Here is a 13,635-nt window from a genome sequence, read left to right as displayed (position 1 = left end):
ACGGAAATAACAAAATCCGCCACACTCTACTAACACAGTATCTAGTCCCAAATAATAACGCAAGTTTAGTAGCAAAAAGTCACCATTCTGGCCTGTTTTTGGCCAACTCTCATAATCTATGACAATTCATGCTGCATTCAAATGTGATAACTGTTAGAGTAAGCTAAAAATGGGTCACTGTGAGCTATGACTTCACAGATTCACACAGAATTTAGATGAAATACTAGTACGAGAATGAAGGATGATGATAGAGAGAAGAGAGAGAGATAGCAACAAAGAATATGACTCTGAGATTTTTATTCACACACATTCACCATGACATTCGGTAGAGATGGAGTGAAGGAATACCACTCTACTTCTAACGGTTATACACTTTGGCAGTATTCAAAATACATCAAGGCAATCTCAGCCTTCCATCATACACCCTATGAGATGTAGAAACTTGGCACCTTACTTACTTAAGACCAATGAGACTCAAATAAGAAAGATACAACCAAATCAGCACTTAGCTAATTATTCTAGCAATATGAGCTAGAATTATAACTGCCACATCAGATCACAATTTACACACTAACAGCCCCCTTTAAATTGTGAACTGATTTCACTCCAAGAAGTTCTCTGAGATAGGTGAATTGCTCTCTTGCTAATGTCTTTGTAAAGATATCAGCAACTTGCTCCTTTGTAGGACAATGAACCAAATCAATCACTCTTTGATGCAATGCCTCCTTTGTGAAATGATACCTCTTGTTTATATGCTTGGTTTTCTGATGAAAAATATGATTCTTAGTGATAGCTATGGCTGAAGTATTGTCACAATTCATTGGTGTTGCAACAGATTGCACTTCACCAAAGTCTTCCATAACAAACCTTAGCCAAGTAGCATGTGTTGTTGCCTCAAAAGCACTAATATACTCTACTTCAGCTGTGAATAAAGCAACACATTGTTGCTTAACAAAAGCCCAAGAGAAAACTTCACTGCCAAAGGTAAAAGCATACCCAGATGTGTTTTTCATGTTTTCTTCTGAACCACTCCAATCACTGTCACAAAATTCTATCAGAATTGCTCCTTTGCCTTTCTTGTACTCCAAGCCAAAATCAAGAGTCCCCTGAACATATCTTAGAACCCTCTTTGTTGTCCCGTAGTGCTTGTTAGAGGGACAATGCATGAACCTTGCTAACAAACATGCAACATACATTATGTCAGGTCTAGTTGATGTGAGATACAACAAACTACCTACAATTTTTCTATGTTGAGCTTCATCTGCAGCTTCATTTCATCTTCCTTTCTCAATTTATCACTTGGTACCAGAGGTATTCTCACAGGTTTACAATCCTGGAGTCCAAATTTTTTCAACAAAGATGAAGCATACTTTCTCTGGTGTATGAAAATGCATTCTTTAGTTTGCATTACTCCTATACCAAGAAAATGATGTAGAAGTCTCATATCAGTCATCTCATATTTAAGCATCATATTAGCCTTGAATTCATCCATTAAATCTTGATAGCTTCCAGTGTAGATTATATCATCAACATAAATGGACACTATAATCATATATGAGTCTCCTCTACACTTGGTATACAATGTTGCCTCGCTAGTACTCCTTTTGAAACCACACTATGCAAAGTATGAATCAATCTCTCCATACCAGGCCCTAAGTGCCTACTTCAAACCATACAAAGCTTTGTGCAGTTTGTAAACCTTATCCTCCTCTCCTTACACAATGAACCCATATGGTTTATCTACATACACCTCCTTTTCAAGTACACCATTTAAGAAAGCTGATTTCACATCCATCTGAAATAACTTCCATTTGTTCTTTGCAGCCAGTGCAATCAGAGTCCTTATTGTGTCTAACCTTGCAACATGTGCAAAGGTTTACACCCATTTTACCCCAATCACAGGTTTATCAGATGGTCTCCTTACCAATTCCCATGTCTGATTCTTCTCAATCATACATATATCATCCTTCATTGCCTTCTTCCATGTTTCATCCTGTGCAGCCTTATCATAGCATTCTGGTTCAATGATACACAAATGACATCCTTCATAAATCTCACTTAAGTTTTTATATCTCAGTGGAGTATCATCATACTGAGGTATAGAGACAGAACTAGTTGAATCACCAGAGACAGTAGCTGGAAAACCTTCAATTTGGATTTAAGCTCATTCAGATATAACATGTTCCATGAAGTATGAACCTTCATCAACTTCATTCATTTCCAGAGATTCATTTGTAGAAAATGGGATGCACACTTCATTGACTTTATGTTTCTCCCAGTTCCATTTGCCATTCTGATCAAAAATCACATCTTTTGAGAGTATCACCTTCTGTGTTTCAAGATTAAACACTCTATATCCTTTCTCACAAGTACTATGTCCAATGACAATACTAATGACACTAGTTTCTTCTAGTTTATGCCTCAAATTTCCTGGAATAAAGGAATAACACACTGAGCCAAACACTCTCAGGTGTTTAATTCCAGGTTTTCTTCCACTGAACTTCTCAAAGGGTGTAATATTCTCCAATGCTTTTGTTGGACGCCTGTTTAGTAGATACACAGATGTGTTCACTGATTCACCCTAGAGATTATATGAAAGGTCTTTCTCATGAAGCATGCATTTAGCCATCTCCATTAAAGTTATGTTTTTCCTTTCTGCAACTCTATTTTGTTATGGAGAATATGCAACAGTGAGCTGCCTCTCTAACCTCAAAGATTCACAGAACTTTTCAAACTTATTTGAAGTGAATTCTCCTCCTATATTAGTTCTTAATTTCTCACAGAATATCCATTTGAAGCTCTACCATAGCCTTAAACTTCTTGAACACATGGAAGACTTCTGACTTGTGTCTCAAGAAATAGATCCAACACATCCTTGAGTAGTCATCAATGAATGTAATGAAGTGCCTATTTCCACCTATTGTTGGTGTTTGCATAAAGCCACACACATTTGAGTGTATTAGCTCAAGTGGCATCTTTGCTCTCCATGTTGATTCTTTTGAAAAATACTCCATGTGATTCTTTCCCAATGCACATCCTTGACATACATCTTCATTGTCATGCATCATAGGTAATCCAAAAACCATATTATGTTCCTGTAATTGCGTCAAACTCCTATAATTTAAGTGTCCAAACCTTTTTGCCACATTGTAGCGCACTGATGCACATTAGCTTTTAATACCAGTTGATCACTGGATTTGAATACTAGTGGAAATCACATGTTCTCCTTTTGCTCCACCCTAATCACTAAGTTTGTCAGTGTTCTGCCATCAAAGATATTCACCTTGTAATCACCAAACACAAGAAAATACCCATGTTCAGTCATCTGTCAAACACTGAGTAAATTCTCTACAAGTCCAGGTACTAGCATGACTTCTCTTATATACCTTTTTCCCTTCTCAGTGTCAATAACAAGAGTTCATTTGCCTTTCACATCAACTAGAACCCTTATGCCAACTTGCACTTTTGCTTTAATACTTCTATCAATGTCCACAAGCAAATCCTCTCTAGAGGTCATATGATTGATGCATCCACTATTTATATACCAGATGTCACTCACAGCTTTCACTTCAGTTGTTTGTTTAGCAAGAAATGGATTTCCAGGTTCCTCCACTTTGTTTGCAAAATTCCCTTGCTGAACATTCTTATTGAGATTACAAACCCTGGCAATATGACTAAGCTTGCCACATTTGTGACATTTAATCTTCCTTTTCATCCAACACTCTCCATAGTGGAGTCTATCACAATATTTGCAAGCACCACCAGTGTTGCTAGTTTCATTTCTTACACTTAGAGTGGACTTGTTATTCCACTGTTTCCCTTTGAACTTGAAATTCTTCTGAAATTTTGTTCCACCGACATTGCTATTTTGATTACCAAATTTACCATTCTTAGGTGAGATATTCAAACTAGCAAATGCACGCTCAGTACTACTTTCTCCATGTCTAGTTGGCCTCAGTTCATACCTTTTCAATATAGCAACCACATCTTGAGCATCAATTACTTCAATATCTTTAGTATTCTCTATAACAGAAACTATAATATCATATGTTTTTGGTAAACTGGTCAATAACTTTTGCACAATTCTCTGATTACTAAGGTATTCTCCATAGCTCTTCATCTGATTTATCAGATCAAACAACCTAGCCAAATACGCAGCTAGAGACTCACCTTCACTCATAAAAGTATACTTAAAATCACGACGAATACCCTGTAATTTCACAGGTCGTACCTGTTTGTCTCCTACAAACTCTTGCTTCAGAATATCCCATGCTACTTTTGCAGTTTCTAGAGTTGCAATGCGTGGAAAAATCTAATCTGATATAGCTCCTTGAATGATTCCAAGAGCCCTTGCATCCTTGACCAACTTTTCACGATGTAGCTTCATCTCTGCCTTTGTTATCTCTTTCTCCACCTTCGCTGGAGAAGTAAAACCCGTTTCAACAATACTTCATAACTCGTGAGATCGGAAAATTGTCTTCATTCGAATTTTCCAGAAATCGAAGTTCTCTCCGTTGAATATCAGAGCTCAAAGCTCCCCTCCGCTAGACCCAGCCATGTCAAACTAAGATCAGACCTCTCTTTCACTAGTTTCTCTACAACGAGATGCTGCGAGAATGAACTCACTACTACTCACATAATCGACGCCCAAAAAATTCAGACCCAACATAGCTCTGAGGCCATGCTAAAGTAAGCTGAAAATGGTACAATGTGAGTTATGACTTCACAAATTCACACATAATTTAGATGAAATAGCAGTACATGAATGAAGGATGATGATAGAGAGAAAAGAGAAAGAACATCAGAGAATACACTACTAGAATTTTGGCTAGAGGACACATTTTTCATTGGTGTCTATTATAAAGAGTGGGCACTAACATTGGTGGCAAACCTTAATTGCCACCAAGCAGCCACTAAATAGGTGTACATGTCTTATAGAGAAGTCTCTATTGTAACAATGGCTACCCTTAATAAATCGGTGCCACCTAAAACAATGCCACCCTAATTCATTGGTGTCAAAGTTGAAAATTGTGTTTTTAGAAAAGGATGCCCTGTGTGAGCACCCAAATTGGAGTATCATATTTCTTTTTCCGTTTTTAGTGAGAAAACAAATTGTAATATCATTAAATATAAGAATACACTATATATTCACATAACTGATATTTTATACAATTCTGTACAAATGTTGGAAACAAACTTTAAAAAGTCTTCGAACCCTTTGTTTCCAAGAGCTTAATCATCTCAATAACTTGAATCTGATCATCAGCTGCAGCCTGCAACCAAAATCAAACCCACAAATTTCGTAAGAATAACGTTAACTCAAGTCCAACTATTAAAGTGATTAGAGTTGAGGACAACACTGAGATATGATCATATAAATACCCAGGAAAAGTATATTTTCAAAGGGTTTGCAATCATAATTTACCATACAAAAATCTCAACAAATTCACTGCAACTCTTCTGCAACTTCAACTAAGAACATATCTGCTATCAACTTCTCTGTGATCTGTAAGCATCAAATATAATTACTGAATTGCTTCAAAGAAAAATGGACCATAGGGAAACCCATATGAGTGGTGACGAATACACTGAAAAGTTAGAATCAACGAAGGGCCAAAGGACAAAAGCTTCCCTTGCTAAAATCACAATTCTGTTACAAGATTAACCTATTTAAGACTTACATTTGCTCCTTACATGATGATAACAACTTTCTATAAATGCATAGCACACTGTGGAATCGACTTTGAACTTTAAACTTTACATCAAGCTCACCAAAAGCATTACCTAGGGAATTCGCAATGGGTTCTTCAAAGCATATTCACAAGTTTCCCAATCTTTCTGTCATTTGGTTCAGCATCCTACCAAGCATAGTTTTGAGAATAAGCAATTTACCAGGCGTATTACGAAAGCTTCAAACTATTCAAAACCTCAAGACTGTCAACTAATACCTACAAAAATAACTTATTAAAACCAGACACATATGCAGTAGTAGCAGTAGAAATGAAGCTTACAGTAGTTACACTTGCAAGATTAGACTGAATGTAAAACTATAAAGCCACTTCATACACAAGTAGCTGTACAACTAGTAAGTAGATCCAAACTTCTTCTGCGACAAACAGCATCCATATTTTTAAATACTAGATCACAGGACATAAGCTGATAACTAACCTGATTACGAGGTGCAGTGAAACCCAAAGCTTAAAACCGAAATAGAATAAGAAGTTTCTCGAATTTCACCTTAATTTCACCCACAACCTTCCATTCTTCTCGGCCCAGGTCGCAAACAACCTTGATTCACCTTCCTCATCCCCAATCTTCGACATCAACAACAACAAAGCCTTTTCCCACTAAGTGGGGTCGGCTATATGAATCCTAGAACGCCATTGCGCTCGGTTTTGTGCCCCAATCTTCGACATGCATACAAAAAAATGGAATTAAGATTTGAAATCTAGAATCAATCCAAAAACTGAACGTTTTTATTTTGGAAAAGAACTTACACTAAAGGACAGCCCACGAGAAGAGGATCATCTTTATCTAGGTCGAGGTTCAATTCCGGCAAGCTTGGCCGTAAATTGGCCGGAAAACTCGAGGTTACTGTTTCTTAGATCTAAAATTGAGGAAATTCGGCTTCGAATTTGATGAAACTAAGGGAGCTGTAGTCAAACTCGTATTTGAGAGGATTGTAAAAGACTTTAAAATCCTAGTGTAGTCATTTAAAAGATTTTAAAGGATTTTAGAATCCATTCAAATCTAGATGCAGTCAATTAAAAGATTTTAAAGGATTTTAAAATCCATCCAAATCTAAGTGTTTTAAAAAAATTAAGATTTTGGAGGATTTCAATAAGTTGTGAATTTTGTGGGATTTGAGAGCAAGAAGTATATATAACCAAGACTAAAAAGAATCAAACCTCACCCCTTAGGATTTCAAATCATTTTCCATCTGGGCAGTCCTAAAGTATCTACCAACCCCAACCACGCACAGGTAACCACCATATACTTTGGTGGAACCTCTTTTTGTAAGCATTTCACAATATTGCACATAGTTTGAGCTAGGTTGGTGGACGAATTCTCGAGTCGGAGGGGAATCGCATTAATGCTCAACGTTTAGAACTTAATCCAATGTTCAACACATAATAGTTGATCCCTACTATACAAAATATTAGTTTGAAGCATTCAAGGATATATCAAGCATAGGTTAGGATCACAGTGCTGCAAACGAAAAATATTAGTAGTGCATGTAAAATACGAATTTGTACATCATTTGCTATGCTTCTTTATTTCAACATTCAGTAATTCTTTTATTTCTTTCAACATTTTGCCACTTCAATCACTAAGACTTGCGACCGGTAGGTGGTACAAAATGTGTAGTCTGCAACAATGGAAAAATGAAGCTAGAGACAGGCTTGGTTGGCTGCAAGGTGTCAAGGGTGCAGGTAACAGTTTCTTATACTAGTTTCATGTGTTATTATGACCCTTAGACCTTAATTAGGCATGTATAATCATCGAAGGACATGATCGATCTAGGATTTTGGTTAATACTACTCTCTTGCCATTCTAATTTTTTAATGTCTGTGGTACTACAAGCACTACTGAAGTACCACAGCGTACGTCTGTGGCAAAAGGGCAGTCGGTGGTGATGGTTGTTGGTGGTGTAATTCTCAAAAGCTCACCAAAGTTATATTGATCTATCAATTGAGAAAGAGATGGAGCCGTGGTTGTGTGAAAGGGGACCCAAAAAGGGAGAGGTAAAATGGCTATCGAGTACAGTATGGCAAGGGGAAAGATTTTTCCTTTTTTTTTTCAATAAAAAAATTATATGAAAATTCACCACAATCCACCAAAATCTACAAACTAAATCCATTCAAATTCTTTAAAACCCATATGAATTTTGTAGGAGTCTTAAATCCTCCTAAATCCTATCAAATCGATCACTTTTAAAATCCTCTAAAATCTTAGTTTGACTACACCCCCCCTAACTTGGGAGTTGGAAAGAGGACGGGAAGAGAAGAGGGAGAGGAGAGAGAATGAAGCGAATGAGGTGTTGGACATTTCTAAAGGGGAGAGAGAGGATTTAGCTTTTTACGCAAAAGCAAGACACCAATCTCAGCTTAAAAGACACCAAAAATAAAAGGGCACCAATCTCAAATTTGAAGGTCACTAGTATTAGTGGCATTAACTAAAAAGACACCAAAAAAACAAAGCCAAGAGTGCTATCTTTAGTGTGCAAATATTGGTGTCCTATAGCCATAATTCTAGTAGTGATATGACTTTGAGAATGAAGGAATATCACTCTACTTCTAATGGTTATACACTTTTGGCAGTATTCAAAATACATCAAGGCAATCTCAGCCTTCCATCTTACACCCTATGAGATGTAGACACTTGGCACCTTACTTACTTAAGACCGATGAGACTCAAATAAGAAAGATACAACCAAATCAGCACTTAGCTAATTATTCTAACAATATGAGCTAGAATTACAACTGCTACATCAGATCACAATTTGCGCACTAACAGTAACGTGACTTGACTTCTATGTCGTTGCACTCTTTCTGTCTGTATTTTGAAGGTTAAACTGTAGTGGTGGCGTCTACGTAAAAAGTAATTGGACCACAATCCGTTTTAGATAAGGAGTAGTCTTTGGCAAATTGGCCGAAGTGCCATAAAAATCACACAGCTTCCCACGTTTCTCTCGGAAAGGCCAAAACCAGTAACGGTAGAAGAACGTTGAAGCTAATCAAGCAGATTTTCTCTCAAACCAACGCACTTTAATTTCCTTAAACCCAACAAGGTATTTTCTTTCTTTCCATGTCCTTGCCTAGAAAAGAACTGTTTGGTTGCTAAGAAACTGTGGGAAAATGATGAAATTAAAGGAAAAAGAAACAAAGCTTGGCATACAAGGTTAGAATTCAAACTTACAAGCCAAACCCAGTTTTTAAAATCTTTCTTCCTTCACATTTCCTCTCTCTCTCTCTCTCTCTCTCTCTCTCTCTCCCCCCCCCCCTCCCCCATTTATTCAGCAGGTGCAATGGAATTAAGAAGCTGTGTTTATAGTACTACTGAAGTTTAAATTGTTGAATTCTTTTCCTATTTTAATATTTACATCTGAATTAATTTGTTTATTAATTTGAAAATAGTTGTTACATTATCATAGTTCGGAATTGTTCCTGCTCCTGCGTGCACAGCTATTCATGGAAAGTGAATTTAATTTTTACTCTTTATTTTCATAGATATCTGGTGCATTTGAATTTCTTGATTTCTTAATTTGGATGTCATTTTTTCAACAATTAGATTCTCCTATATATTAAGTGCATTTGAGGTCTGAGTGAAGTAAACCAACGTATAATTAATTATACAACAGAAAATCGCCCTCTCAATCTCAGTAATCGCATTTTGTGGTTGTTGAATTTGTATAGGGAGGATTTGAATAACCAAGAACAGAAGATAAATTTTGAGTTGCAAAAGCTGTTCCTGGAAAGGGAAGCAGCTGAAATCGAAAACTGTTCAGAATTACATAACAAACTTATCAGCTCAGATTATAATCTATCGGTTGCGACAGTTATTTGAGTTCCAATGTAACTGATTTGGCAGCTGCCTTGTTTTATGACTTGGTCTAACAGGTTAGGGCTGTCGAGATTTTGTCCAGGAATCACTGGAGTGGTGTCACAAATGGGGATGGAGCTTTTATCTGTATGTCAAGTCGAACCGAGGAGAGTGATGTGGATTGTGGGAATGATATTTGCTTTGGTTTTAGTTGTCCAGCGTCTTGAACATCCGTACGGTAATCTTTTATCATCTATACTCTCTGCTGCAAAGGTTCCCTTAACTTCACTGTCTACTTCTCAGATGGTCGGTAATGTGTCACTTTTGAATGATCTGAGCTTTGTAGGAAAGAAAAACACTACAGATAATGCATTTTTAGATAGCAAGACTAGGAATGAAAGGGATACTACAGATGAAGAGCTTACGACGATATGTATAAACGACTAGATACCAAAGAAGGAGAGTTGGATATCTATAAACTAGCTAGAGCAAGGGAACAGAAGACAAGAGACCTAAACCAAGTGAGGTGCATCAAGGATGAGGATGGAAAAGTTCTTGCTACAGAGAATGCGGTTAAAGACAGATGGAGAGGTTATTTTCATAATCTTTTCAATGAAGGACATGAAAGGAGTGCTTCTTTAGGGGAGTTGAGTAACTCAGAAGAGTGTAGAAACTACTCTTTTTATCGTCGAATCCGGAAGGAAGAAGTGGTTGTAGCTTTGAAGAAGATGAAGCAAAGAAAAGCAATAGGCCCAGACGAGATACCAATCGAAGTGTGGAAAGTTTTGGGAGAGACAGGTATAACATGGCTCACTGACCTTTTCAATAGGATTTTGAAAACGAAGAAGATGCCAAATGAGTGGCGAACGAGCACTTTAGTGCCTATCTACAAGAATAAGGGCGACGTACAAAATTGCATGAACTATAGGGGTATTAAGCTAATGAGTCATACAATGAAGCTCTGGGAGAGAGTCATTGAGCATAGATTGAGGCAAGAGACATGGGTTTCGGACAACCAATTCGGGTTCATGCCAGGGCGCTCAACCATGGAGGCAATCTATCTCTTACGAAGATTGATGGAAAGATATAGAGATGGGAAAAAGGATTTACACATGGTCTTTATAGATTTGGAGAAAGCGTACGATAGGGTCCCAAGAGACATTCTTTGAAGGATTTTAGAGAAGAAAGGAGTACGAGTAGCATATATCCAAGCTATAAAGGATATGTATGAAGGAGCAAAGACTGCCGTAAGAACTCATGAAGGACAAACTGAAAGCTTTCCCATAACTGTAGGATTACATCAAGGCTCATCCTTAAGTCCTTACCTTTTTGCGTTGGTAATGGATGAGTTAACAGGACATATTCAAGATGATATTCCTTGGTGTATGCTTTTCGCAGACGATATAGTGTTGATAGATGAAACTCAGGAAGGGGTAAATGCAAAGCTTAACCTTTGGAAAGAAGTGTTGGAATCTAAAGGTCTTCGCCTAAGCCGATCAAAGACAGAATATATGGAGTGCAAGTTCAGTGCAAATGGAGGCCAAAACGAGTTAGGGGTGAGGATCAGTGATCAAGAAATACCAAAGAGCGATCGTTTTCGTTACCTAGGATCTATCTTGCAAAAGAACGGAGAATTAGATGGAGATCTCAACCATAGAATACAAGCTGGATGGATGAAGTGGAAGAGTGCATCCGGCGTGTTGTGTGACCGCCGTATGCCACTGAAGCTCAAGGGAAAATTTTATAGGACGGCAATAAGGCCGGCGATGCTGTATGGCACAGAATGTTGGACAGTGAAGCATCAACACGTACACAAAATGGGTGTAGCGGAGATGAGGATGCTTCGTTGGATGTGTGGGCACACGAGAAAGGATAAGATTAGGAATGATGAGAGAAAATCGGTTACGGTGGTTTGGACATGTGCAAAGAAGGCCTACTGATGCTCCGATTAGAAGATGCGACTATGGGACAGAGGTTCAGGGCCGAAGGGGTAGAGGAAGACCTAGGAAAACTTTGGAAGAGACTCTAAGAAAAGACTTAGAGTACTTGGATCTAACGAAGGACATGACACAGGACCGAGCACAATGGCGTTCTAAGATTCATGTAGCCGATCCCACTCAGTGACTTGGATTTTCCAAGTCTCCAACCGAGAAGTTTTCCTCACTCAGGAAATTAAGGGAACACTACCTCAACCTACATGCTCCACTCACAAAGCTCCAACAAAAGAAAATTCAAAGAACTTAGCGAAGAAGGCTTTGGTGTATTTAACACAATACGTTGAAATGAAGGAAAGCTTATTTATTGATATCCCCAATAAGCTACAAATATGTACATATACATGAGTCAAAATAAACAAACAAGAGAGAGCCTTCACAAAGGTTGCTTAGGAGAAGTCGCAGCAGTCGGTAGAGCCCCAGAAAGAGAAGGCACCGGAGGGGGATCATTCGGAGCCTCAGTACTGGACAGAACCCTAGAAGGAGGAGGCATCAGAGGTTGATCATTTGGAGCTTCATTACGCGGTACAGCCCCAGAAGACGAAGGCAATAAATGCCTTTGGAACAAACCCACAAATCTCTGATGATCAAGTAAAACCTGACCATCAGATTCCTTCATCTGGTCCAGCTTCCTCTTCATGTTTGTAGCATAGTCATGTGCGAGACGGTGCAACTGTTTATTCTCATGCTTGAGCCCTCTAATCTCCTGTTTGAGACTCATCACTTCAGCCGCCAATGATTCAACTTGGCGGGTTCGAGCAAATAGGCGTTGGGCCATATTAGACACAGAACCTGCACACTGAACACTGAGAGCCAGAGAATCCTTAACAGCTAACTCATCAGATCGTTTGGAAAGTAGTCTGTTATCTTTGGGAGTGAGAAGGTTCCTGGCCACCACCGCAGCGGTCATATCATTCTTCATAACGGAATCCCCAACGGTAAGAGGACCAGTAGGGGAGACGAAGGATGGGCGCCATATGTTGTCTGGAGAAGGCGGGGCTGCCTCTTCAACAAGGTTCAAGTCAAAACGACGGTCGGAGGGGCCAGACATTTTCAAAGGTGTTGAAGAGAGAAGAGGTCGAACAAATCAAGATCTTAGAAGTGTAAGAATGGAGCTTCTACTGGTGGAGATTCAAGTGTGCTTTGGAACTTAATGCCAACCCCTATAAAAATCTGCACTCGACGGAGCTTCAGAAATCGAAGAGGCGCCTGCTCAGAAATCGAAGAGGCGTTTGCTTTCTCAAAAGCTGGGCTGCTCAGAGACCACGAGGGTCGATCTCAGAAATCGAAGAGGCGTCTGCTTTCTCAAAAGTTGGGCTGCTCAAAGACCACGAAGGCCGATCTCAGAAATCGAAGAGGCGCTTGCTTTCTCAAAAGTTGGGCTGCTCAGAGACCACGAGGGCCGATCTCAGAAATCGAAGAGGCACCTACTTTTCCAGCCTTGGCAGCACCTGTCACACGCACACTCAGCTTTGCGGAAATTATGGGCATTCTGTCGAAGACTTCTGGTGAAGTAGAAAGCACATGAGTCTTACTGTTCAATCACCCACTTCCCACACGCAATAGTAGCTCATGTGTATCACAGATAACTTTGCCAAAGTTCTCTGCCAAAGTTGAGCACGTGAAGCTTGCAGCTTCCACTACATCGTTCTGACCAAGACGGGTAAAAGAATAGCAAAGAAACAGCACTAACAAAGTTTAGACACATAAATTTTGAAGGTCTAGCTACCCCATATTATTACCCACAAGGGTAAAGGAACAGTATCACTGCTGGATAATTGGAAAGTCCCTGTGTGTCAACCTCTGTGCTTCGTGGCAAGGTAGACTAGCAAACATGCCCAACCTTTACTCACATTCGAGAAAACACTCCCAACAAGATTGCTTGCTCCAAAATCGAAGAGGCACCGTCCTCCGAATCTCGAGAGCCAGACTCCCAACATGACTACTTTCTCAAAAATCGAAAAGAGGGTAAAGGAACAGTACCATTGCTGGATAATTGGAAAGTCCCTGTGTGTCAACCTCTGTGCTTCGTGGCAAGGTAGACTAGCAAACATGCCCAACCTTTACTCACATTCGAGAAAACACTCCCAACAAGATT

General features: G+C 39.0%; 2 long non-coding RNA genes and 1 pseudogene across 3 annotated transcripts; 1 reads left to right on the top strand and 2 right to left on the bottom strand.

The window, feature by feature from the left end:
- Nucleotides 1-1,196, bottom strand: part of LOC126631334 (carotenoid 9,10(9',10')-cleavage dioxygenase-like) — a 44,796-nt pseudogene extending 43,600 nt beyond the window's left edge.
- Nucleotides 1,197-5,156: 3,960 nt separating this feature from the next.
- On the bottom strand, nt 5,157-6,670 carry LOC126632125 (uncharacterized). 2 transcript variants are annotated; one of them, XR_007626577.1, is made up of 3 exons: nt 6,498-6,670; nt 5,785-6,314; nt 5,157-5,506 (listed from the first exon to the last, which is right to left on the bottom strand). It is a non-coding gene; the product is annotated as an uncharacterized LOC126632125 (long non-coding RNA). The 2 variants fall into 2 exon arrangements; XR_007626578.1 differs by having other exon boundaries at nt 5,157-5,858; nt 6,169-6,314.
- A 1,998-nt stretch (nt 6,671-8,668) lies between these two features.
- Nucleotides 8,669-10,286, top strand: LOC126632124 (uncharacterized). The gene is made up of 2 exons (XR_007626576.1): nt 8,669-8,901; nt 9,621-10,286. It is a non-coding gene; the product is annotated as an uncharacterized LOC126632124 (long non-coding RNA).
- The last annotated feature ends 3,349 nt before the right edge of the window (nt 10,287-13,635 follow it).

Source organism: Malus sylvestris, chromosome 8 (genome assembly GCF_916048215.2).
Source record: "Malus sylvestris chromosome 8, drMalSylv7.2, whole genome shotgun sequence".
Classification (NCBI taxonomy): Eukaryota; Viridiplantae; Streptophyta; class Magnoliopsida; order Rosales; family Rosaceae; genus Malus; species Malus sylvestris.
This window is presented reverse-complemented; position numbering and strand designations above follow the sequence as displayed.